Source organism: Nyctereutes procyonoides, unplaced genomic scaffold (assembly GCF_905146905.1).
Source record: "Nyctereutes procyonoides isolate TBG_1078 unplaced genomic scaffold, NYPRO_anot_genome, whole genome shotgun sequence".
Classification (NCBI taxonomy): Eukaryota; Metazoa; Chordata; class Mammalia; order Carnivora; family Canidae; genus Nyctereutes; species Nyctereutes procyonoides.
The window spans coordinates 7,509,927-7,535,365 of NW_026575041.1; the positions used below are offsets into that span (position 1 = coordinate 7,509,927).

Consider the following 25,439-nt stretch of genomic DNA (forward strand, 5'->3'; position numbering starts at 1 on the left):
CTAACATTGATTCACCAGCTAAATAAATGCATCACCGAAGCTCCTTGAACCTTAGTGTCCTGCCCTATAGAATGGATCTTCCCTGTGATACACCATAGTGTGGGGGTTGGGAGCCACCTGGGCCAAGTTCCTCACACACAAGCGTTCTGGCTCTGGTGCGTCTGTCACTGCAACCTCTAGCAAATCACATCCTCTCTTTAGGCCTATGTTTCCTCATGTGAAACAGGAAAACTATGAACCTAGTGACCAGTGGGGTCCTTTCTGCCCCTAGAATTCTAGAATAATGAATTTGATTCATCTGTGATCTCAATGCCTAAGGAGATACTTGTACACAATAAAGGTTTATGATACCAGTAAAAGAAATCCTACCATACTCAGAAGAAAAGTAAGGAGGAGCTCAGAGGTTTTGAGTCATCTGCCTCAGGTCACGCCAAGAGGCCTAATGAAATTTGAACACAGCTCTAACAGACCGAAGATCTGTTTACTATCTAGTGTACCAACCATCCCATCCACTGAAAACAGCCCCAAGTGCCTTTTTTATAAAAGACGCACCAGGCTAAAGAAGGCGGTGTGATGAATACATTTAGGTGCCTGAGGTAAAAATTATTTTTGAGGGGTACCTGCATCACTCAGTGGTTGATCATCTGCCTTTGGCTCAGGTCATGATTCCAGGGTCCTGGGATCAAGTCCCACATTGGGCTCCCCTCACGGAGCCTGCTGCTCCCTCTATGTCTCTGCCTTTCTCTCATGAATAAATAAAACATTTAGAAAAAAAATATTTTTGAGAAACTCCCTGAATACCTATTTGCCAAATATATGTAGGAGCCTAGCTAAGAAAACATTCCTGTCTATCATCAGGTGAGGAATTAGTGGTTATCTCTATTAAAAACACAATTTTCTTAAGTGTGGCATCTTGCTAGCTTCATCTAAGTTTCATGTTTCTTTACTGTAAATTGTTATTTTTTTAAAAGATTTTATTTATTTATTCATGAGAGACACACACACAGAGAGAGAGAGAGGCAGAGACACAGGCAGAGGGAGAAGCAGGCTCCTTGCAGGGAGCTTGACATGGGACTGGATCCCGGGTCTCCAGGATCACGCCCCAGGCTGCAGGCATCACTAAACCACTGCACCACCAGGGCTGCCCATAAATTGTTATTCTTATCAAAGAGGAACTCTGTTAGGCAAGAACATTTATCAGGCCCAAGCACAGAGAATCCCTTCCCCACTCTCAGGGGTCAGGTTCATGAACATTGCAGGACGGACGACCTGCTGGGCAGAAACAGGATTGACAAAGTGCCCCCCCCCAAAAAAAAAGCCTTTAAAAATCACACTACATGACCGGTAATAAGAAATAGGCAAGACACTAGATAGCCCTGGACTCTCATTTTACACATCTTGGATGAGCAGTACTGGCTATTATGCCCTTAATTCCTATTTATCATGCCTGGGTCATTGTAAGCTGCCCCACCAAAGTTTCAGAGCCACAGGAGGTTGTTTTGCTATAACAACAGTAACAAGCACCTGTTCCTGTGTGGGGGCCTCTCCCCACCCTTCCAGCACCTGTGGCTTTTAGGACTCAGAGCTCTTGGTTTGGTCAGCAAGGGTCCTGCCGGGGTCCTGGATGTATGCAAAATACTCAGATCTCTCTCAAACCCCCCTCTTCTTGGTCCAGGTCAGTGTGGGACTTGGACTTTGGACTCTGGCGTGGTCCTTAGGGCTCCTCCCCTCTTAGAGAAGCCATTGAGCTAGTTTAGCTCCTTTCCCATCTGCCTCTTTGCCAGGGCATGAGGGAAAACCTCAACTCCTTTTCTCCTGTTTATTTCCTTTTCGACTCATAGCCCTGATTTCTCTCTTTTTCCCAGGGCCTCCAACAAGTGCCACAGTGAGTGAAAGGAAAATGCCCATGGGTGGACTGATGGTTTAAGAGGTACTTATGTACTAGCAGTTTATGGAGGGGAAAGCTGGCTACAAAGGGATTGTAGCCTTCATTCATTCCTTCACTTGCTCACTCATTCATTCAGGTCATGAGGGTTAGGTGTCGTACAGAATGCACTGATGACTCAGAAGCAAATCCTGCCCTCAGGAAGCTCACGGCCCAGCAAGGAAAGGTAAGGACTTGCAGTTTTGTCAGAGAGATACAGATGAAAGCCAGCGAGAGGCCCGAGGAATGAAGACACCAGCACGGCTGACAGATCAGAGAGTGCTTACTGGACAACATACCGTTTCAGCTCAGCCTTGCCTCAGAGGCAGTGGTAGGTGGGGGTGGCCTGGGGACAGGCCAGATCCTCTGTGCAAGGGGGAAAAGCAGGGTGCGGAAGCAGGTAAGAAGTGTGTAGCACAGCTTCCCAGAACATGGGCTGTGTGGGAGCAGAGGATGACACACCTGGCAGGTGATGTGGGCTCCCACAAACAGGGCCCTGAAAACTGAGACAGAGAAGATGGCTGTTACTCAAGGAGTCATTAGGAGCCACTCAGGGCTTTTGAACAGAGAAGTGACATGATGGGAGATCTGCTGTAAGAAGATGAATTTCGCAAGGCTGGCATAGTACAAGCTCCTCACTGCGTGCCAAGTGTTGAGCAGAGTGTGAGGGGTTGGTTGGTATTTGATCTCATGGAACCTTCTAAACAACAGCATGAGGCAAGCATTATCCTTCCGGACTCGAAGACAAGAAAAGGAGACTTTAGGGAATTTATGTTGCCTGCTTCTAATCCCCTGGCTAGGAAGCAGTGGAGACGAAATCTAAACCCTGTTTTTTTTGCTTTCCAGGGGAGCCATAGAGCACACCGTGACCCAGTGTTTGACACCCAAACCCCTGACACTCTTGGTACACTACCTCCTGTTTCCAGAGCACTTTTCTGCCTACCTTACAGTGGGCAGAATGTGATTATTTTCTGGAATGCCTTTAAGAGGCCCGGGTGGAATGAAGTGCTTTTCCCCAAAGTGACCGCAAATCAAGGAGATAAGACAATGCAGTGAGCTGGGCCCCAATCACCAGACTGCAGTGTCTTACAGAGAATTCCAAAGGTAGCAGAAGATCTTGGAAGGGAGTATTGCTTTCATCCTCCCCTTCTTAGCTAAACCCTGGTAGCAGGAGCAGCAGACCCAGGTATCTTTTGGATACCCAAGAATCTGCTCGGGCCATGTACAGCGTCCATGAGGGACCACACATTTCTATACTCTGGGCCACCTACAATGTTGGGGAGGATTGCCCAGAGGATTCAATACACCTGAACTCGGCTGTCATATCTGTAGCCTGGAGAAGACCATGGATGACTCCTATCAAGACACCTGCTATTAGGGGTGCTTGGGTGGCTCAGTCAGTTAAGTGCCTTCTGCTCAGGTCAGGATCCCAGAATCCTGGGATGGAGCCTTTTTGGGCTCCCTGCTCATTGGAGTTTTTTTTTTTTTTTTTCAATGGGGAAAAAAAAGACTTCCTCATTTTAACTACAAGTCATGGTGAGGTATGTAACCTGACAATCAAGGATGCACATTCTCTTAGAGGAAGCCTAGTGTGATGGGAAGAACAGGGGCTTTAGAAGTAGAGGGGGTCTGGATCACATGGCATCATTACCATCTCTGCATCCTGGGACAACCCACCAAGCTCCGTACATTTCCTCATTATTAAGTGGGAAATGGGACTGATGATAAGGGATTAGGCTAAGTTGCAGACGCCTGGCATAGACATAGAACATGCAATAATTTCTTCTCCTCTTTTCATGTTCAACATTCTGGGCATTTCTCTCGCACTGAGATTGCTTTACTCCTCACAACGTCCCAATTGAAGAAATAGATTTTTGGAGGAAAAAACATGCCAAAATTCTAGCAAGTTGTATGTATCTCTGACCTGGTGTTCATTACTAATGTCTTAGAATCCTGTGTCAGCATGTCCTTTGCTTCTACTCGCCTACGACCTCCCTGAAGTCAGTGACTGCTGTATCTTCAATTTCTAGCACATTGTTAACCACTTTCTCCTTTAGTTACCTTATTTTGAGATCCAAACAAACCCCCAAGGCTTCAGTTCCTGTGGGATTTTATTTTTCCAGCCTGAGGAGTGACTTTTAAGCAATACCTTCAGGAAGAGCCCATCCGGTCCTCTGAAAACCATCTCATTAGCGTGTAATCATTAGCACAGCCAACTCCACCTTGTTACCCCTCTAAGAACTTTGGTTTCTAATCTAAGCCAACTACGTGTGCCAACAGTTTCAATAACATTTTAATAACACCAAACCTCCCACGTTTCCGGACAGAATCGGACCAGGTTGAGAGGTCTGGGGTCTAACAGGACGTTGGAGGGCGCCTGACAGTGGGAAAAGAAATGAAGCATCAGACTGGACTCAAACACCAAGTTATACAGTTAGGACAGCCCTGCAGAGTACATGGGGTCAGGATAAAAACTCAGTAAACGTGGATTCCCTTCTTTCCCCCGATTCCAGAGAAAAGCAAAGCCGTGAAACTTGTTGCAAAGTATGTAGGGAGAGAAGACGACAGTTGCCACGTTCCGGAGTCCATTCAGAATATGGATTTTTTTTTTTTAAGGTTTTTTCTCCCTGAGGACTGAACGGAGCAGGTTATTTCATTTTAATTATGGCAGCTGCAGCTGCATTTTGCGGACTCAAAGACCAATTTTCAGATTAAAAAGAAAAACACACACAGACACAAACCCAACAGCAGGATCAGCTACATACACAGAACAACACCTCCTTCAGAGAGCAGGTCAAGGGGGTGGAAAGGTCTGGACTGTTGTGCTCCAGACACTCAGCTCCAGGTGGAGCTCCCTGGGTGGGCATGCTCCCTTCACTTCCCCTCCCACCTCACATCCTCTCCACCTGCTACGTGCAGGACCAGCCCGTGAGTCATGCAGGGCAATGCAACTTTTCACATCGAGCAGCTGCATATTTTTAATGCACCCAGGGGGAAATAAAGGCAGCAGATGGTTTTATGTAATCTTCTCATTAATTTTTAACTGGTCATCCTCATTCATGAAGGCCTGAAAGACGTTTTTTTATAGGTCCTACGCGGGTCCAGAGAGCCAGCCCCAGACTTGCGGTGAGGATGCGTGGTGTCACACGGAGGCTGGAGGAGCTCATTTGCCACTTCATGGTCTATAGGTGGTCTCCAGATTTCCATACAAGGTTCTCTCTTGGGGTGCTTCCTGTGTGTACTCAAGGGGCTTTCTCAATGATAGCCTTGGCAAGCGATGGTTCATGAATCCTTCTCAGGTGAGCTGCCCAAATCTGCAGCACATGGAGATGTGTCTTTGAAAGGGTTGAAGATGTAGGTTATCACGGAGATGTTTGCCAGAGAGGAGATGGAGTGGAGTGGGAGTATGTTTCAGGGCACAACTGCCTGGGAATAATACGGGAGATATTGGGCTCCCAACAGGGAAAGATCATATGCTTATAGGACATGCAAAACCTCTGCCTAGAATAAAGCAAGCACACAGGGTAGGAAACCATTCTCAGATACCCCCGAGTGCTAAAAAGCCACCTGATGGAGTCTGTGGCATCAGTGTGGTGTTTTCCCAAACTTGCTTTACCTTAAAAAAAATAAATAAAGGTGAAAATTGGTTAAGATTTTTATTTATTCACAAGAGACACAGAGCGAGAGAAAGAGTAAGAGAAAGAGGCAGAGATATAGGCAGAGGGAAAAGCAGACTCCCTGCAGGGAGCCCGATGTAGAAATTGATCCCAGGACCCTGAGATCATGACCTGAGCCAAAGGCAGATGCTCAACCACCGAGCCACCCAGGTGCCCCGATGTTTACCTTTAAACCCTTCAAGCCCATCATCAAAAATTGTGATTTTGATGTGCCTGGATGGCCCAGTCAGTTAAGCATCTATCTTTGGTTCTGGTCATGATCCTGGGGTCCTGGGACCGAGCCCCACATCAGGCTCCCTGCTCAGCTGGGAGCCTGCTTGTCCCTCTGCCTCTCCTCCCTGCTCCTGTTTGCTCTCTCTCTAATAAACAAATAAAATCTTAAAACAAAATTCTGGGATTTGAATGTGCAGGATAAACACACATACTTTTCCTCAGCCACCAGAGTGCTTCCAGCTCCTCGGGCTTTGCTCGGCTTTGTTGTGAGCCTGCAAAGCCTCCCCTCCGATGTCCATTGGCTCTTCCTCTTCCTTCAGGACCCAGTGCAGATGCCAGCATTTTCATGAAGCCATCCTTGTTCTAGCAATCACAACAAGCTACACTCCTACATCAAAGAGGTGCTAAGTCTAGGTGACTCCACCAGTAACTACTGAGGCTGACCCAAGCTCTGCACACCTCTGGTGCTCTTCCTTTCCTTCCTTCAAATGATCATGCTGCCAGTGCTGTTCCTAAAATGCATTTGTGACCATGCTGCAGTTGGCTTGAAAGCCTTGTTGGTGGCCCACTGTCTTTGGGACAAAATCCAAACCCTGCCTTAGAGCAGGAAGTTCTCGTCAGTGTGCAGCCTGGCCACCCTCACCTCACACTGCACTCGAGCCACGCCAAGGTGCTCTTCCCTCCTCACGGTCTTCCCTGGTGCCTTTTCTTTGGCCTGAGAGGCCTCTGGAGTGCTCACCCACAAGCCTGCTGTGTAGCTCCCCATCTTACGCTTGGCAGAGCATCCCCTGGCTTCTGGGAGCCACTTTTTCCACAGCACCCATCACGTAGGTTGTGTGGGTCATCAGGGCTGACTGGCAGCCGCTCTGGCTCTCTGCCTCGTGGGCACAGGTGGGATCACACACCCCAAGAGGGCCACGTCACCAACTACGGCCAGTGGGTTGTGAGCAGAAGTGCACCCCTCCAGGTAGATTTAATTGCCAGTTGAGGACCCTCTGGAGCTTCCTTTCACTCTGGCACTGTGACTGACAGAGTTGGCATGGTTTGTGTCAGCCTGGGCCCCCACTGGGCGACTACAAACCCCCCCAACCTTGCTCCCACCACATCTACTGACTCCAGTGGATGGGGAGAGAGAACAGGCCCTTTGTTATACGTCATGGGATTTGGGGGTGATTTGTACTGAGCATTAATGAGCTGATCTGCAGATACGTGGGTCCTATGAGAATTGTCATATTTTTTTTTTTAAAGGATAGCCCTGGGGAATATGACTTTTTTTTTTTTTATGATAGTCACAGAGAGAGAGAGAGAGAGAGGCAGAGACACAGGCAGAGGGAGAAGCAGGCTCCATGCACCGGGAGCCCGATGTGGGATTCGATCCCGGGTCTCCAGGATCGCACCCTGGGCCAAAGGCAGGCGCCAAACCGCTGCGCTACCCAGGGATCCCGAGAATTGTCATATTCTTAAAGGACCCAGACTACCTGGCCATCATTGATTGGCTCAGGAAATGGGACCTTATTTAGAGATAGGGTCTTTACAGAGGTACTGGAATTAAAATGAGGTCATTGTGGGGTGGGCCCTAGCTCAATATACCTGGTGTCCTTATCAAAGGGGGGGTTAATTTGGACAGGCAGACACAGAGAGACCACCACAAGGTAGTGTAGCCAGGACTGTGGCCTGGGACAGACCCCTCCCTTCACAGGGAAACACGCAGGAAGCATGGCCCTGTCCATACCTTGATCTGGAGTTTGAGCTTCCAGAACCATGAGAACATTTCTGTTGTTTGAGCTACTTTGTTACGGCGGCCCTAGTAGACTAATAGAGAGGGAAAGCTAGTCTTCAGTGAGAGAGAAGGAAGCTCGCAAGAGAAGTAGACCAGGGCAGCCAGAAAGAGACAGAACTAATTTAAACAGAACAGAAATAAAACCCGATTCCAATTCTACTCTATCTCTTTGCATTTTCTCTGGCTGGAAAGTTCTGGACTCCATGAGGCAGGAGTCAAGATCCCTCTGTTTCGAATTAGCTAATTCTGAGGTCTGTCCCTTTGGACCAATAGTACTAACGCCATTATTAATATTTAATAATTATTATTATTAAGGCAAAGAAAAGGAAAGTAACGTGCATGGGTCCACCCGATGCTAAATCTGGCAGATAGGTGACTGATGGACAAGCAAGCCTGCCGCTTCTGAATGCTGTCCAAACATGTTCCAGGAAGAGACAGGGTTCCTCCTGTCTGGGTGCAGCAACCTTCATACATTCACACAGTTTAATCCTCTTGGTTTTTCTTTAATCCAGTAAGAGCTACAGTAAAATCTGAAAAGGATTTTCTTCTGCACAGTTATGCCTTTCTTCCCAATCCAAACACAACTGCATGCCTGGCCCCCTGAAATGCTCCAAAACAAAACAAGTCCAGCCCAAATCCCTCATCTCGTTTCATGTTATTTTCTTGGCTGCACAAACTTAGGGCCCTTTGTTTCTTCTGCTCTGCCCTCGGACTCTTCCTGTCCACATTCCCCCGTCTGAGCTCCCACGCCAGCAACAGAGGCTCCAAACTCAAGAAGGAAGAGAGAGGCAATGGGAGGGGTGGCAGGCTGCAAACGACTAACCATCTCAGACAACAGCTGGAGATTCCCTGAAGCAACTCACCAGCCCTCTAGAATAACTACCGAACACAGGCTCTCAGGGAAGAATATGGTCAGGTAGTCAGGTGTGGATTACGGGCTTGGCCTTTTGGAGCAGATCATCATCATTCAGGGTGAAGGTGAGACTACTCTAAGAATAGTCTTAGAATTCTTGAAGTTCTGGAAACATTCCAAGAATTCTACCTTGAAAATCCTACAAAACAAGAGTCACTGCTCCTCCAAAGGACTAGGGAAAGCAATTATCCACCTGAGCAAGATCTGATGACTATAGATATTGTAGTTTACTACCTCCTCCCCAAAGTAGAGGATCCTGATTTTTCCCTTATTTGCTCAATCCAGGAGATCATACAAGAATATGCCGCCTAATCAGGCTGCCAGCTGTCTCGATCAGAGAAATTAGAAAAGAGCAGTTTTCTGGAATGGGCAGGGGCCAACTCAGCTTTGAACAGAGGATGGTGGGGTGAGAGGCCTGAATGGCTGGTAGGCCAGTCAACTGTCGGTTTGCTCCCAGGCCCGTTCCCCACACTTCCCGCTCTGCTCTCACAGGGAACTGCAATGTCCAGGCTCCCTTACTTACCAGCTTCTGGGCAGGTGTGTTTGGCAAATGGAAGGCTAAGGCAGAAGGTTGGAGGTGAGGAGAAGAGTGGAGCTAGGGCCAATCTCAATCTCTCTCTCTCTCTCTCTCTCATTTTAGCATCCCCTAGTAGCAGCAACTCTGTTGCTTCAGGTCCTGACAGGCACCCTATAGAATGGCTCCAGCTCCTGGGGTCTAGAAACATCACTTTCTCTCATTGTCCCTCCAGTCTAGGGATGTTAGTGGTTTCCTGTTGTTGTTGATAACTGGGTTGTCTCAAGATGTACTGTTGAGTTTCTTGGCCGTTTCATCAACTATGTGACCATTCCTATATTAAGTTCCCTTTGTGGAAAGGCCTAAATTACTTTGTTTTCCTGCTGAACTTCTGATAGAGGTGCTGAGAGAGAATCTTCAGGTGGAAGTCCCACTCCGCAGCCCCTGGTATGATGGATGCAGAAAGACATAAAGTACTCAGGTGGGATGGGGAGCCATTGCAGAACCGACCACTGTAAGCAAACCCAATAGGTGATAGGTGGGGTCCCTGTAAGGTTGGGGAAGCAGCCCTTGAAGGAGGAGCATAGGAATACATAGGTAAATGCTTCCCATCCCCACCCCCCTTGAGTCTAGCCAGCTTGAATACAACTTCTTGTATCAATGGGTAAACTAATGTGGGGGAAGGCCAATCATTAATGCAATAGATGCCAAGGAGCTCAGTTGTGAAACATCAGAATTCTTTGGCAGGTTAGGGTGTCCTGAGTCTCTGTAGGGAAGCTAGGAGTTTAATGAAACTGAGACAGGGCAAGAAAGACATCTGTCAGCAAATTTAGTGAGACATTTAAGTCTTAATGGAATATGGCTTATGCAGGTGTTGCCTGTGGCAGCAGCTACAACTACATAGGGATAGCATCCATCCTATCAAACTCAGAGGGGTGGGGAAGCCATCCTTTATTGAGAGGGGATGGAAACTGGAATAAAACAGAGTACTTTGGTGACTGCTGAGACACAGAGCATCCTTGGTTACTAAGGAAGAATTTGAATATGAAGAAGTATCTATAAACAGATAGATACTGGCTGCAACTGAGAAAGAGACACAGGAAAAAAAGAGCCCACCAGAAATTGAGGGACAATGGCTGGCAAACTTTCCATGAGACTTGGCCCCTCACTTGGTGGGCAAGCTTCCAAGCAGAGGTCAGCTTCCTAGAGTCAGAGGAGGAACTCTGGGATCTGTGATGCATTTGCTTTCTGCTTCTGCTCAGACCCTTGTCACAGGTGGCCTTTTATTGACTGACTGAAGTATCCTGAACCAATGGGCCCCCCAGGACCTGAAGGGACCACCAGGTGTGGAACAGCAGGGCTATTAATGAACTGCCACATGCTTTGCCTCCCTGGAAACCTCTAGCAGTCTCAGAGAGGAAGCCAGCACTGAAGATTCAGCATAGACACGTCTCAACCTAGGCTTCCCCACCCACCTTCTCCCACCTCACGTGCCCACCCACACAGCCACACATGCTTCCTTCTACCTTATGGAGGCTGAAAACATCTGTGGGGGGACAAACTGAGTGGGAAAAGAAAGAATCTTATCCAGAGACAGGAAAACCAATGAAATCTGAGGATTCAATGTTTTCCCACTTTTCACTTTTTTTCAAACTTGTTATGACATGTCTCATGTTTTTTTTAAAAAAATATTTTTAGAACTGTTTAGATTTACAGAAAAATTACATGGAGAGTTCTCACATACTGTGCACCCAGTTTCCCCATTATTAACATCTTATGTCTCTGGCCCAGGGTGGGGAAGCCCTTGGCCACTAGGTCAGGGAGGCAGCTGTAGAAGTGTTCTGCACTCACCACAGCATTCCTATGATCACTGGCATCCTCGCCCCTTGGGACACACCAAGCCCTCAGTGTGGCCTCAACTGACCCTTCTGGCATCAAGTCCTGAATTCTCCTTCCTTTCTTCTTCCTGCACTCGATTTGCTTGCAACTTCCCAAACATGTCTGTAGCCTCTCACTTTCATGCCTGTTCCTCTGCCAATAATGCCACCTCACCCCTTGGTACCAGAAACCTTTCTTCTCTGTGCTACATTGTACATTTCTATCCATTCCTGACTGCTTGACCTAAAATTGTGATTTCCCTCCAAAACTCCCAACCCCTTTCCCTGTATTTCTCGGCGGTACTCTTCAGCATCTGACATGCTGTTTATTAACTTGCTTATTGTTTATCTCCTCTGCCAGAGTATAAGCTTCATGATATTTGTCTGTTGTGCTTACAGCTCCATTAGGATAGTGCTTGGCACACAAAGGATGCTCAATATTTGCTGAAGGAATGAATGACAATGCTGGGGTATTGTATATAATTTTGTAGTTGTTTGGGTCCATCTATGTTTCTTCCAGTGGACTGTGAACTTCCAGGGAAGGATCCGATCCTTTATAACATAGGAAGGTCTTGGTATAGAACTGAATAAAGGAGATCTCATTTAAACTGGAGTTGGGAGGCAGAAGGGGGAGCTCTCACGCCCTACAACTCATCCTTAGACCCCAACAGAGAAAGGGACCTTGCATTCCCAACAGGAGAAGCCCAATTTACTTAACAGCCCAAGGAAGGAAGGTTTTCTCTTTGTCCAGCAACAAGCTCAGCCAGTAAGAAAATACCACAACTCAGTCAATGAGAAACCTCTGAACTCTTGCTTTCTGCCAATGGACTTTCATTCCACAGGACCCCTCCCCCAATTTCCTCCTCTCTTTAGGAAGTAATGTTCCCCTCCTTTGATCTCCAAAAATGCCTATGGTTGCCATAGTTTCCCTGTTGCAAGTTGCAATTCCTCTGCTATTCCTGCAATAAACCCATTTTGCTGGTAAGATAACTGCTGTTTTAAGGTAGAGTGTGTGGAAGCTGGCACTTAAGTAGCATGCCTTATAGGCTATGTGAGGACATGGGGACTGTCATTAGTCACTGCTCCTTCTTTGAGGACATCACCCACACTCTCTGGAGCAGCATCTCCGTGTGGTTGGAAGGGATAGACCATGTACTGTGCAGTCAGAAGTTTAGAATCAGTTCCTGAGCAGGGATGAAGCCTGTCTTTTTTTAGAGCTGAATTTCTGACCTCAAATACTGCTGCTGCTCCGTTACTGGTCAAGGCCATCCCCAGGAACTCACTTGGTAAGGCAGGGATGACAGCAGCTCTGACATCTAAGGATGGAGCTACCTCTCCCAGTCACCAGCATGGGGACATGGACAACCTGAACCTCCATTCTCTCAGCAGGTAATAGAAATCATATTACCACCTACTAGAGGCTTGTTGTGAGGACCAGCTAAAAAATGGATGGAAAAGCACTTAATAGTCCATAAAGCCCAGTCTAGAGCACTTTTTGCAGTCATTACCAATAACTAACCCAGGCTTCAGTTTTTTGAGTCTTCTGATACTGTAGGAGCCATCCAGTCACCATAACATGGCCAGGCAGCAGGTAGAGGAATGGGTGCTATCAGGTAAACTTTAAAAGCGAGTCCCTGGGCCTTCTAAGATCAAAGTCAAATGTTTTCAGTAAAGCACACACAGAAACCAATCATATGTTTATAATGCAAAAGACTTGTCCTTTGGCTGCCTAGCAAGGGCCCTGAGGCTTAGAACTTCACTTGTACCTGCTTTTACCTCATTTGATGCTTGCTTCAACCTGCCAAACTCAGTGGGGGAGGGAAAGGGGTATACGTTGCCTGGAGAAACCTACTTCTAAACCCTGACTGGGGTTTTAGGATGCTGATTATGAATGGAACATGCACAGAAATTAATATGAATGAAAATTAAATTTACTTTACAATTCTGCATAACAAAAAGGATATCAAGTAAGAAGGACAGCAGGCTGGAAAAAAATGTAGCTTGGAAGATAGAAGAGGGTTAATAAACGTTCAGTAAGGATCTGCTGCCAATTGAGGTGGGAAAAAATTTAGGACACCAATAAATAAATTGCGAACAGACATGAGTGTGCTATGTAAGTATATTAAGTGAATACACACGTGGGAAAAAATGTTCAGTTTCTCTAGTAATCAAAGAAATACAAATTAGAGCAAAAACAAAATACCAGTATACCTAAATTAGCAACCACCCCCCCCTCCCCACACCCCCACACTATGCTTTGTAGCTAGTCATACAAAGGTATTCATTTAGCACCTGCTATACACTAACTACAAAGTCAGGCATACTAGCTGAATGACATGGATGTGATCCACAGCTACAGGAACCTATATCCAGGGTATCCACTTTCCAGCTGTGTAACTTTGGGCAAGTTATTCAACATCTCTGAGTTTCCAGTTTTCTAATCAGTAAAATAGAGGTAAAGATCTCTCCACCAGGCAGTTACAAAGCTTCTTCACATATGCTAACACTTTTGATTCACTCAGCCCTGCAGCTTGATCAAGACAAGTATTAGCTCTGAGGTTTAAATGTGGAAACCAAACTCAGAGAGGTGAAGTTACTTGCCGAAAGTCCCAAAGCTGAGCACTCTGACCCCGTTCTTCAGAGGCAGCAACGGATGAGGGACCCCGAGGAGAGGGCAGTGAAGGGGACCACTTCAGGTGGTGCCGGGGCTGGTAGGAAGTGAGAAAAGAGGACCAGGTGGGGCCGACGCCGCACGCTGGGGCAGGTTCTTCAGGTGCAGAAGCCTGTGCGGTATGGCCCACACCTGAGTCCTTCCTCTTACCTGCTCTTAAACTGAACATGCGCTTGTGGACCCGACCTGCGTTCTGCAAGGACAGCGAGTGGGTTTTCCATTTCTTTGATAGATGATTAGAAAAGCAGGAGGTAGCAGGTGGCCTGTTTATTATCCGCTCCCACCAAGTACTCCAGAGTGACGGGCAGATAAAGTGGAGCCGGAGTTGTTGCCTGCATCCTAAAACAATTCATCTCCACACGCTTGGCAGCCGCTGGCCCAATGACTTACACTGACATTCAAGACACACTGAGTCCCAAACAGAGAGAGAATAAAAAGGGATTTCTCGGAGTGTGATTTGGAACTCTTATGGGTAAGCAGTGTCTGGGAGAATAAAAGTGTTGTTCAGGCAGGATGTGAGACAGCCAGGAAAGGAGCCTTGAGCTGGTCTGGCTGAAGGTGAGAACGTGGACAAACGCTTGCCAGGGGACCCAAGTGAGATGCAGAGAGCAGACTGGTTAACAGCTCTCTGCCCAGATTGCTTCCTTACCAGACAAACCATTTATGGCATCGGACTGCCAACGAGATGAAATCCCAGTTTCAGAACAAGGCACACCATGCTTTGGTTTCTGCCTTCCCAGCAACCACCTGTTTTCTGACCTTCCCATGTATTTGCACTTCCTGAAATGTGCAACGCAGTGCCAAACCTTGGTATGCGCACAGTAGCTCTCCTTGGATTCCTAACCCTTTCCCCACTTAGACTTTAAAAATTCTGATCCCACTGAGGCTGCCAGGCTGAGTCACATGCCACTCCTTCGGTTTCCCTTCACGGGCCCTGTAATTTATGCATCTCTCTCCACTACAGATTGGACCATTTCTTATCTGACTTTGTATCACGAGTCTAGCCTGAGGCCTGACACATAGTATATGTGTATATATACAGAGTGGATGAGCAAATATTCACATGCCCCAGTGATACTTACTGGGTAGATGGGAAGGTTGTTGGATGGCTCGTCGGATGAACAAAACAAATGTTTTACAAAGTTCATCTGTTGCTAGATGGAAGACTAGGCTGGGACGAGGGATGGAAAGAAGACCAGTAGAGAAGCTAATGCACTCATCTAGATTATGACAGGGGCAGGGAGATGGGAAGAGTGTATCACACTCTGTACCATCTAGCCTAACCCCACTTAGGCTAGATAGAGACCCAGGTGTATCACTTCATACTGGGGGGCAAGGAGATGGTGAGTCTGGTCTTAGTAAGGCAACAGGCCTAGCAGAGCTCCAGCACATACTCTCTCCCCACCTCTGGGTGGCCTTTCACGACCTTCCAATGGGTAGGCCTCGGCTAAGATGGCCCACGCCCAGAGAGAACAGAAGGCCATTCTGACTCAGCCCAAGGACTGAGCAGAAAGGAAAGGGCTCTTTCAACACAACTGCACTGAAGAGTCTGACGGCCCTGAGCTCCCCACCCACACGGTGTGACCTGAGAGGGCATGAAGTGGCCTGTGCAGTGTGATGCATCTCAAGGGAGGCTATTCAATGTAGTGCAAGGAGCACAGACTTTGGAATCAGGTGGGCCTGAGTTTGAATCCTAAGTCTGCTGCTTGTTAGTCGCACTGCCTTGGGCAAGTGCCTTCACTTGTCTGCATCTCAGTTTCTTTGCCTATAAAAGGAGGGCAGTAATTCCCACTTTTGATTGTAAATGCCAATTTAAATGAGCTTGCACATGCCTGGCACTTTCTTCCCTTTGATGTTCTTTCCTCTTGGACACCTCATTCCTCACTTGAACACGGGGAGACAATGGCTCTACAGAGGTGTATCAAGTATTTACTGGGTACTTGCTTTATGCTGGGCACTAGTGAAAACCAGAAAGAAATCAGAGAGGATTTGGCTCCCTCTGGGCTTAAACAAAACCCCGAATGCTATACACATGCCATTCCCAGTACAGGCGTGTGCACCCATGTCGGTTCCACCTACCTGGCTGAACGACCTTGGGCATTTCAAGGCAGGGCTGTGAACTCTGACTCTTCATTGGTTCAAACAGGGCCTGGTCACCTCTGCACCAAGGGCCACCCTTGGGCTGGGCTGGGAACGCTTAGGGGAAAGCGAATGAGGAGTGTCAAATGCTCAGGAAAAGTCTGAGTGTTCACTCCCTCCACCTCTGCAGAGAGCGCCTTTCCCCGGCCTTCTCAGAGGCTGCTTTCTGCTTTCTCATTTGACCACTTAATAGGTTTCACCCTCTTAAGTGACACCTGCTGCAAATGTGATTGTGCACGTAATCACTATGAGGGAATGGAGGCAGCTTCATCTCCCAATGCTGGTGCTTCCCTTAGGAAGAGAACCAACCAGCGTGCTCCTGAAGCCTCTCCCACATCCTGGCCAATCAGGCAGTGCTGGGCTTTGCCCCTGGATGAGGACAGACGGCAACAGCTGCTGAAGCATTTGGATTTCCAGAACCAAGTCACTGGCACTGAACTCAGGGAAGCCACAAAGCCTTATTGGGATGCAAAGAGCAGAAGACTAAGAAATCCACTGGAAGTTTCCCTGGCAAACATTCTAGCTAAATCTCAAAGGCAGGGTGGCCCAGTGGTAGAACAAGAAGTATGGGGTTGGGATCTGGGCTGGAGCTTCTGTTCTCCTCCCTAGTTCTGGGGTCTGACAAGATAGGAAAGCCAGGGCCTTAATGATAACACGACGATAAGAGTTAGCATTGTTGGGCAGCCCAGGTGGCTCAGCGGTTTAGTGCCCACCTTCAGCCCAGGGCCTGATCCTGGAGACCCTGGATCGAGTCCCACGTTGGGCTCCCTGCATGGAGCCTGCTTCTCCCTCTGCCTGTGTCTCTGCCCCTCTCTCTCTGTGTGTGTCTCTCGTGAATAAATAAGTAAAATCTTTTTTTAAAAAAAGTTAGCATTGTTGCTAATAATCTTGTCAGTGAGGGACCAAGCGGGGACTGGAGGCAGGGAAGTTTGGAAAGGCAGAGAGAAGGGAACAAAAAACTGGATCAGAGGATGGGAGAAACAGGCCTTAGTGCCAGGCTCTATGTAGATTCAAATACATAAATATATGACTATAAGTATATACATAAATATTTAAATACATATCAGGCTTGTCATGTTCAAAAATTGATAACCGGTGGGGAGGGGAGCCTGGGTGGCTCCGGGGTTGAGCGTCGGACTCCTGATTTCAACTCAGATCAGGATCTCAGGGTCCTAGGACTGGCTCCGCAGGCTCTGTGCTCCAGGGGAGTCGGCTTCTCTCTCTGCCCCCTCCCCACTGCTCTTGCACTCACGTGTTCTCTCTCTCTCTCTCAAATAAATAAAATCTTTTTAAAAATTGATAATTGGCCTGTGCTGCTATGGAAACTACTTTTTTCCCCTCTAACACCCCCCCCCCCATCCCTCCGCATTCTCTTTTAGTTTTCTAAGTCTCACCTGCAGCCTCTGAATAAGAATTAGGACATTTTTTTTTTTTTAGCTGAAATTGTTTACCTATTTAGACTAATTTCTTTGACCCCTCAAGCCCGTGGTTCAGACTTTCCCCTCTACATTCATCCAAGACCCAGGAGGAAGCTGCTGCCATCCTGTAAACCATGGACTCATCTTCTGAACATGCCTGCAGTTCTGTTTGGGAGAGCCTGGCCGCCCATAAGGGAACTCGTGGTTCCTGGTCCCGGCTCACGTGGTACTTATTTTGGGGGTGTGAGTCCGGGCTCTGATGCTGCCACAATGCCGGTGTTGCCTGCTATGACTGTAGGACACAGGTTACATGATACAAAATACAGGGAGTACACAGTGCTCCAGGTGTGTGCAGCTCAGTTCTGCAGCTCCAAATAGGGGGGAAATGCATATCTTTGTTTGGGGAAACGTTTCAGAAGCCTTTCAGCGATGTTCCTGTCCTCTGTCCAAGTCTCCTGCATACACAATCTAAACTTTCCTTAATGGCTAAGGATTGTGCACAGCTACTCTTTTGACTCAGCTCTCTTACAACGATGCCCTTTGTGATTATTACCTCTGTCGTGGTATTTTTTTTCCTGAGGGAAGTGGCCCTGGTGTTTTGTGCCTTTGGAGTTTCCATGCCTACTCTTTCTCGTGCTGTGGCCCCCTACTTGTCAGCACTCAGGTGTCACTTTGTGTTGACTTTGTCATTCACCTTGCCGGATGGTGAGTCAGCCCTTGGAGCATAGCTCTTCAATAGGACCGGGCTCGCTGGACGCTAACAATCTGGCCACCATCTCCAGCAGGTGCCACAGACTGGCTCTGCCAGCACCCACAGCTACCCATGTCTAAGGTGCCTTTCATTCCACAGAGGCTGCACACCTGGAAACAACACATCGACTCCCTTGCAGCCAGACCCTGGGTCCACGGAGCAAACTCACCCACAGCAACACGGGGCAGATGCTGTCACAGGTGACTCAAGGCTTCCCACAAACAGTTAATCCAGACAGCTACAGCGTAGGTTCTACTGTCCAGTTCCTAGAGTTCTGAGACCCAAGGACTAGGGATACAAGACCCCGCATTCCAGCAGGCCTATGTGGCATTTGGCGACTTCTCTGGTCCTGTGGCATCCAAGTTTGGGTCTCCAGCCCCTCTGGAAAGTTTGCAAGCCACCTAATATCCTGTCTGAATCCATTTTCCAATTTCAAGTAGCCAGAGTAGATTCCATTGTCTAAAACTAAGAAGCATGACTGAGACAACATCTGTCTGCCCCCAAACTATAAGCTCCTTAAGAGCAGGGATTCATTCTCAAGTGTCTTCACCTCCCCTGGGCCCCAAACACACTCTGTGCCCTGAAGCCCCTACTGACTTGGGGACTAAACAGAGGGGGCCCTGCTGCTAGTTTGCTGATGCTCAGGGGACCAGATCACTTAGCTTCACTAAGCTCTTGTACACAGTAAGACAAAACAGACAGGTTATGATGGGGGGTGAGAGCACTTCTCATCAGAAAAGTGAAAGGACTGTGGTACACACACAAATAGCAATGTGTTTTGTTGCCACGGAGGCTTTTTCTCCGGTTTCCTGCCTGGCTGGCTCTCTGCCGGCTTCCAAAGAGCTGAGGGACTTCCAGATAATCAAAGTTCTCTAACCATACGTACTGTTAGTAACTCCTTTCAGAGCCCTTCCTGTCCAGATGTACAAAGAGAATAGCAAAGGGAAATAAATCCAACATTTCCTCGCTACACCCACTAAACCGCTAAATCTCAGCAGTTCTGAATCATCAAGCCTTGCATTTCTCATTAACTGCCCCTCATATGCAGCATTTTCAATTAAGCTGGGAGCACTGCTATACTAATTATGTTATGATATTAGTCCCAGCAGATTAATATGCAGCTAACAGTTTCGGAGTGCTGTCTGGATTGTATTCCTCTATCTACATGAAGATAAACATTTCCTTGAAAGCTGTCCTTGACTTGGGAACTCAAAGGAATGGGACCCCTAAAATTAGGTGTTCTGAGGTGAATAGTTTCTGCAGGTCTAGTTGCACCAGAATCTGATCCCATTGAGCCATGGGCAAAATATCAGAAGACCTTGGGGCCTCTGTATCCTTACCTAGTCCTGTGCTCAGAGCAGGTGCTAGGTTAACACTTCCTCATCAGAGCAGCCTTGAAATGTCCTACTAAACCAAAACCCAAACCAAAACAAATCAAAACAACAACAGAAACTGCAGCAATATGCCTTTTGTGAAAAATATGGCCCTGTTCCATGAAAAATACAACCAATGAGAGGAAAGGAAGTCATATTTGCTTCTGCATATTCTGAGTCAAATACTTTCATAATCCACTGCTCATTAATTTCCCAAGTACCCCATGAGGCAGATGCTATCATCCTCATTTTATAGATGAGAAAACTGAGATTCAGGGAGGTCAATCACAGATTGTGGGCCCAACTCAGGAGGTGCCAGGGGCCTGGGTGCACTGGATCTTGGGCCCATGCTCTGTCCTGTACACCTGCTTTCATTGACTCTGATATGATGGCACATACATAGGGATTGGGCATCACAGCACAGAAGACACATGTCCCTGTGCTCAGAAGGGCGAAGGGAGTAACCTCCATGTAATCATCATCATCATTATAATGCCATCATCAGAAATAAAATACCAATCATCAGGATTTACTTAGTACTCATGGGGCACTCTGCTCAATGCTTTACATATTTCACTGGTACCCTAGCCTCTGGGCTAGGCATCATTGTCCCCAACCAGGAAGGAGGAAACGGAGGCATAGGGCTCTCAGGTATAAAGACAGAAAGGGCCAAGCCCAGAATTGAGGTACCGTCCCATGTATTCTGACACTACAATGACTGTTGAAGGAAGGTAGCATTGCTATCTCCTTTTCACAATGACACATAATCTCATTGCCAGAAAGTGGCAGTACTAGGCCTGAGTGAGTCCTGAGCAGTTTAGGACATGAGCATATGACATGCAGTGGTAATACCAAGGGGATACTAAGAAGCATCTGAGCTCAGGACATCACAGAAGTGAGAAATTCCCATGGGACGCAGAGGTTGGGAAAGCTTCTGGAAGGTGGTGGAGGCAGGAGGCCTGGCAAATCTCTCTGGGGGCAAATATTGGGGCGGTGGCTGTGCTCACCAGCTGCACTCTGTGTAAGTAAGCCACGGGTTATTTAGACACAGCGATGGCTTATCTTGCATCTGTATCCCCCACAGTGATGGGAACTCCCAAAAGCCAGGGGGAAACCTTGGATTTAGGTCCTGGATAATCCCTTTTTGGCAGGATGACTTTGGGTAAGTCACTTCAGAGTTCTCCAGGTCTGTCTTACCTATAAAGGTAAGAATACCTGACTGTGATGAGATGAGCAGAGGTGTATGACATCATGCCATCAACTGTCAGAGGCTCTACAAGAACCAGGTACTAGTCAAAGCAGAAAACTGTGGTGTTGGAGTCCTCTGGAGTCAGATGGCTTGAGTTCCTATCCTGGTGCTGTTATTTAGCTATGTGGCTTGGGTAAGGCCTGTGACTGCCTTTGTCTTAGTTTCATCTTTTAAATGAGGACCATGGGGCAGCCCCGGTGGCCCAGCGGTTTAGCGCTGCCTTCAGCCCAGGGCCTGATCCTGGAGACCAGGGATCGAGTCCCATGTCGGGCTCCTTGCATGGAGCCTGCTTCTCCCTCTGCCTATGTCTCTGCCTCTCTCTCTCTCTCTCTCTCTCTCCCTGTGACTCTCATGAATAAATAAATAAAATCTTTAAAAAAATAAATGGGGACAATGATAGCATCTACCTTGTAGGGCTGTTTTGAGGATTAAGTGGGCTCCTGCAAGTGGGACTTAGCATCATACCAGGGCACAGGAAGTACTTAATCTGAGTCCCCTATAGTGGTGTTACAGATGAGAAAACTGAGTGTTGGAAGTACTATGGTAGATATGCAGGAAGTAATACCAGAACTTGTAGGTCTTTAGCACTTCCATGGCATAGACTCCCCCATTAAATAGGCCAGGCAACTTGCAAGGCATCCTGTAATGGTAATGGTAAGGGGGTCCAAGCAAGAATGTGAACTTTGGTAAATGAAGCCCATCACAGGCCAACTCCTTGAGAAAGCCCACGTGGGTTCCTCTGTCTCTCCATGACCACTTCCATTGCTGAATTCCTATTGAAACTTGAGATTCAGAGAGATTGAGTAACTCATCCATGGCCATGCAACTAGTAAATGATAAATCAGGACTTAAGATTGATCTATCTATCTGTCTATCTATCTGAGAGAGAGAGAGAGAGAGAGAGAGAAAGAGAGAGAGAGAGAATCTCAAGCAGATTCCTTACTGATCATGGAGCCTATCATGGGGCTCGATCTCATAACCCTGAGGTCATGACCTGAGCTGAAATCAAGAGTTGGATGCTTAACCAACTGAGCCACCCAGATACCCCTAGTAAGTCACAATTTAAACACAAGGCCATACAATCCTAACACTTGTCCACTTTACAAGCATGGGAATCATTTGATCATTTGATACTTGGGAAGTTTCAGCCTTAAATCATCTTACCTGAGGCCTTTTAAAAATAAATCATTCCATTAAAATCTTTCTCAATGTTCCCTTTGCCAAGGATCTTTTTTTTTAAAGATTTTATTTATTTATTTATTCATGAAAGACAGAGAATGAGAGAGAGAGAGAGAGAGAGAGAGAGAGAGAGAGAGAGAGAGAGAGGCAGAGACATAGGCAGAGGTAGAAGCAGGCTGCATGCAGGGAGCCTGATATGGGACTTGACCCCGGGTCTCCAGGATCATGCCCTGAGCCAAAGGCTCAACAGCGGAGCCACCCAGGCATCCCACCTAGGATCTTTTAAAAGTTTTTTCTACCTTTTTTTTTTTTTTTAGTTAGTTTGAGTAATTTACATTTTCTGAGAAAACAGTTACCTTATGGAGGTTTTTAAACTTGTGAAAGTACAACAGTACCTTGTATTGTACCATTTTAAATCACATTAGTTGCTCCATTTTCTTTATCATTAATTAGCTCTCTTCATTTTAATCTTAGATGTTTTCCAGTACTGTATCTATTTTGCAGCATACAGTACAATAAGAAGTGTACCCACACACAATGTTATTTCAAAATGCTGGCCACAGTGTAAGCTGCCTGGCTTGAAAATAAGTCAGAAGGTATCTTTGAGAGAGAATTCTTTTGGAGGGGAGAATGCCAGTAGGAGCCTATTGGGATATGAAATAGCCCTTGTGGATTCAAACAAAGATGAGTTATATTGTTCTATCTAAGAGAGCAATGAATGAATCTGACAGTAGACAGCTGGCAAGGGGGCGGTGGGAAAAGGAAGGACAACAGGGAAAGAGGGCCAGGGACCAAGGTGGCAAGCAGGGAAAGATTCACCAAGTAGATCTGGGGAGGCTACCTGGGTAGCCTATGGGTCAGGGCCTGGACTCTTTGCTTTTACTGTTAAGAGAATTGGTCACTCCAAAGTTGGAAGAGATCCCAATGAGAAGACTATGCTGACCCCTGAAATCGTACGAGCTTCACAAGCAGGCAGAAGGAAGAATGTCTGAGTTTTTCACACTGTGAAAACGAGGCTTGATACTACTTTATCCATAGGGTCACTGTGGGGATCAAATAAGGTGATGCTTGATAGAGGCCTAGCACAATGCCTGCTCACTGCAGACCACCCCTAAGTGTTTTACACACTAATGCACGATGTGCACACCAGAGTGAGTGAGTGGAGGAGTGAAGGATACTGGTAGGTGGAGAATGGAGTGTCCAGGCCCAGGGAATCTAAACTTGGCAACTGCTCAGCCCTGAACCAGTGACAAAATAGCCAATGGGTGGCAGGACCTGGGTGGGAGTCATCTGTGAAAGGCAGAGAGTAAAATCTGGAACTATACAATAACCCCCAGCAGCTCATCTGCGACCTGGGATTTGCAGGGCCCCATCCACGGCCCAGACCGTAGGGTGGTCGTCCTGAATTTCATTTCTATCCTTGCATTTGGGCCTCATCTCAATTAAGATCAGTTAGAAGTCAATTTCACAGTGGTTGGTTTTAGATCCCCGAAAAATGATAAGCTAGAAACAGGCAATCGCTTCTTTGGGGAGCGGAGGCTGTCCTCAACAGGGCCTCAGATGCTTTATTTATTTTGATTTGATTTTAATTTGGTAAATAATGTCTATTTAATTTTATTCTATGATTTCAGAAACAATATCTATACAGGAGGGAAAAAGAGCTGCGGTAGCCCTCATCAGAGCTCAAACTAGCGGTGATTTTCCCTTCATCGGCTGTGAGGCTTAAATAAACACATTTCCCAAAGCTGATAAGCAATCATTTCCAAATGTAGAAAAAACCCAGGAAGGTGGAAAGAAAAGGAGAAAAATCATTCACGGTCCCTCTCCCCAGAGACAACCACTGTTAAGAGTGTGTGTATGTGCGCGTGTTCCCTCCCTGTAAATTTTCTCTGATTATTTTACACAGCTGAGATCACACCGTGCATGTAATTTCATATCCTGCCTTTTGCACTTAACGGTGTACCATACACATTTCCCCACGTCGTTATGAAGCTCTGTAAACATCATTTTTAACGGCTACAAAATATTCCATTCTGTGAACGAACCATAATTTACCTTAGCAATTCCCTAAAGTGGAGTATTTAGTGCTTTCCGATTTTTCAGTCTTATAAATAAAGCTGTAGGGAACACCCAAGGGTATACATTTTGGTCTGCATTTCAGATTCTTTTCTTAGGACAGATTCCCAGAGGTGGAATCACTGGGTCAAAGGATGTAGACTTTTGTGAGGTTCCTGCCGCTATTGCCACGCTGTCCTCTGACCAGCGGTCCCAATATCCGCCCCTCCAGCAGCGTGTGAGGCCCCTCGGCGCACAGAGACGGCCCTGTCTGGGGCATTTTTTAAACCCTACACTCTGGGAAGGGAAATTGCCACTTGTCTGGGGTCTGGGAGGGCTTTGATTCCTCTGTCTCCCCTCTGGTGGCCCCAGAAAGGGTCAATGGACTTCCCCCTCCCCTTGTCCCCTTCCCTAGTGTCTGGCTTTGTGGCCTTTCATCTGGGGCACAGAACAGGGCTCTGTGCGCTCCTTGTTCACATCAAGGGTCCAGGTCACAGCGGGAGGCAGGGGGTGGGGGACATATCTGTGAGTCCGAGGTCATTTTTAGCACTTCTCGGCAATTTATCAGACTTGAGGTATCCTGTTTGCTCCTTTTTTTAAAGTACCCTCGAGTGTGTGAGAAGGCTTTGTGGCACACGCCCATGGCCGTGCTCAAATGCAGCCTCGCTCTGGACAGCACTGGAGAAGCCCTCTGTCCGATGTGTGCTACAGAGGCCACCGGACATGCCCTGATCGCACGGCAGTGCCGAATTTAAAGAAAGAACAAAACACTTCAAAGGGACAACCATACGAGCCTTTCCACATGCGGGATCGGAGAGCTCCAACCAGACGGGTGGGGATATTTAATCTCGAGAAAAACAGAAACACAAGAGGAGGGAGGGCTGTGAAAGCAGAGCCCCTGGCACCCAGGGAGAGGGAGTGGGGGTGTCAGCAGGGAGGAGGTTCTGAGCTCCCCAGGGAGAGGCAGGAAGAGACTCTGAGCACCTCCAGGGGAGTCGGGGCCCTGGGATGCATTCTCATCACGGTGGGACACCAGGAGGACCACGATCTCTATTTCTACCCATCAGCACACTGAGGCTTGGAGAGGCCATGTGTCCAGCCACCATCACACAGCCAGTACCAGACAGAGGGAGAATCCACCTCAGGCCCAGGTGCGGCTGGGCCTAGGGGTGTTCTCCTGCAGTTTTGCTTCTCAAACTTTAATGTGGGTGAGATTCAACTGAGGGTCCTGTTAAAAATGCTGATTCGGATTCAGCAGGTCTGTGGAGGGGCCTGTGAGTCTGCACTTCCAACAAGCCCCAAGTGACACATTTGCTGCTGATGCAGGGGCCACACTTGGAGCGACAAGGCCCCTTTGCAAGGATCAGATCACCTGAAGAGCCCCTTAAAACACAAATTGCTGGGTCCAACCTCCACAGTTTATGACTCAGTAGGTCTGGGTTGGGGCCGGAGAATTTGCATTTTATAAAAGCCTGAGGTGGCGCTGCTGCTGGTGTAGGGACCACCCCCTGAGAATCCTGCCCTATACTATAGATTCATGGAGGTGGAACGGCAGCAGGTCTTAGCCTGCTCACGCGCTGCTTTGGGGCCTTTCTGTGTTCTGGAGAACATGGGAGGCCTTTGTTCTTGGGAGTCTGGTTGGGAGGCCTTTGTTCTTGGGAGAGTGGGATTGCAAAGAGGGGCTGCTTTTATCCTGAGACTCTTAG

General features: G+C 47.5%; 1 protein-coding gene across 6 annotated transcripts in view; it reads right to left on the reverse strand.

Annotated features, from left to right (window-relative positions):
- Positions 1-25,439, reverse strand: part of TENM4 (teneurin transmembrane protein 4) — a 733,541-nt gene that overhangs the window by 504,047 nt on the left and 204,055 nt on the right. The window lies entirely within an intron of this gene.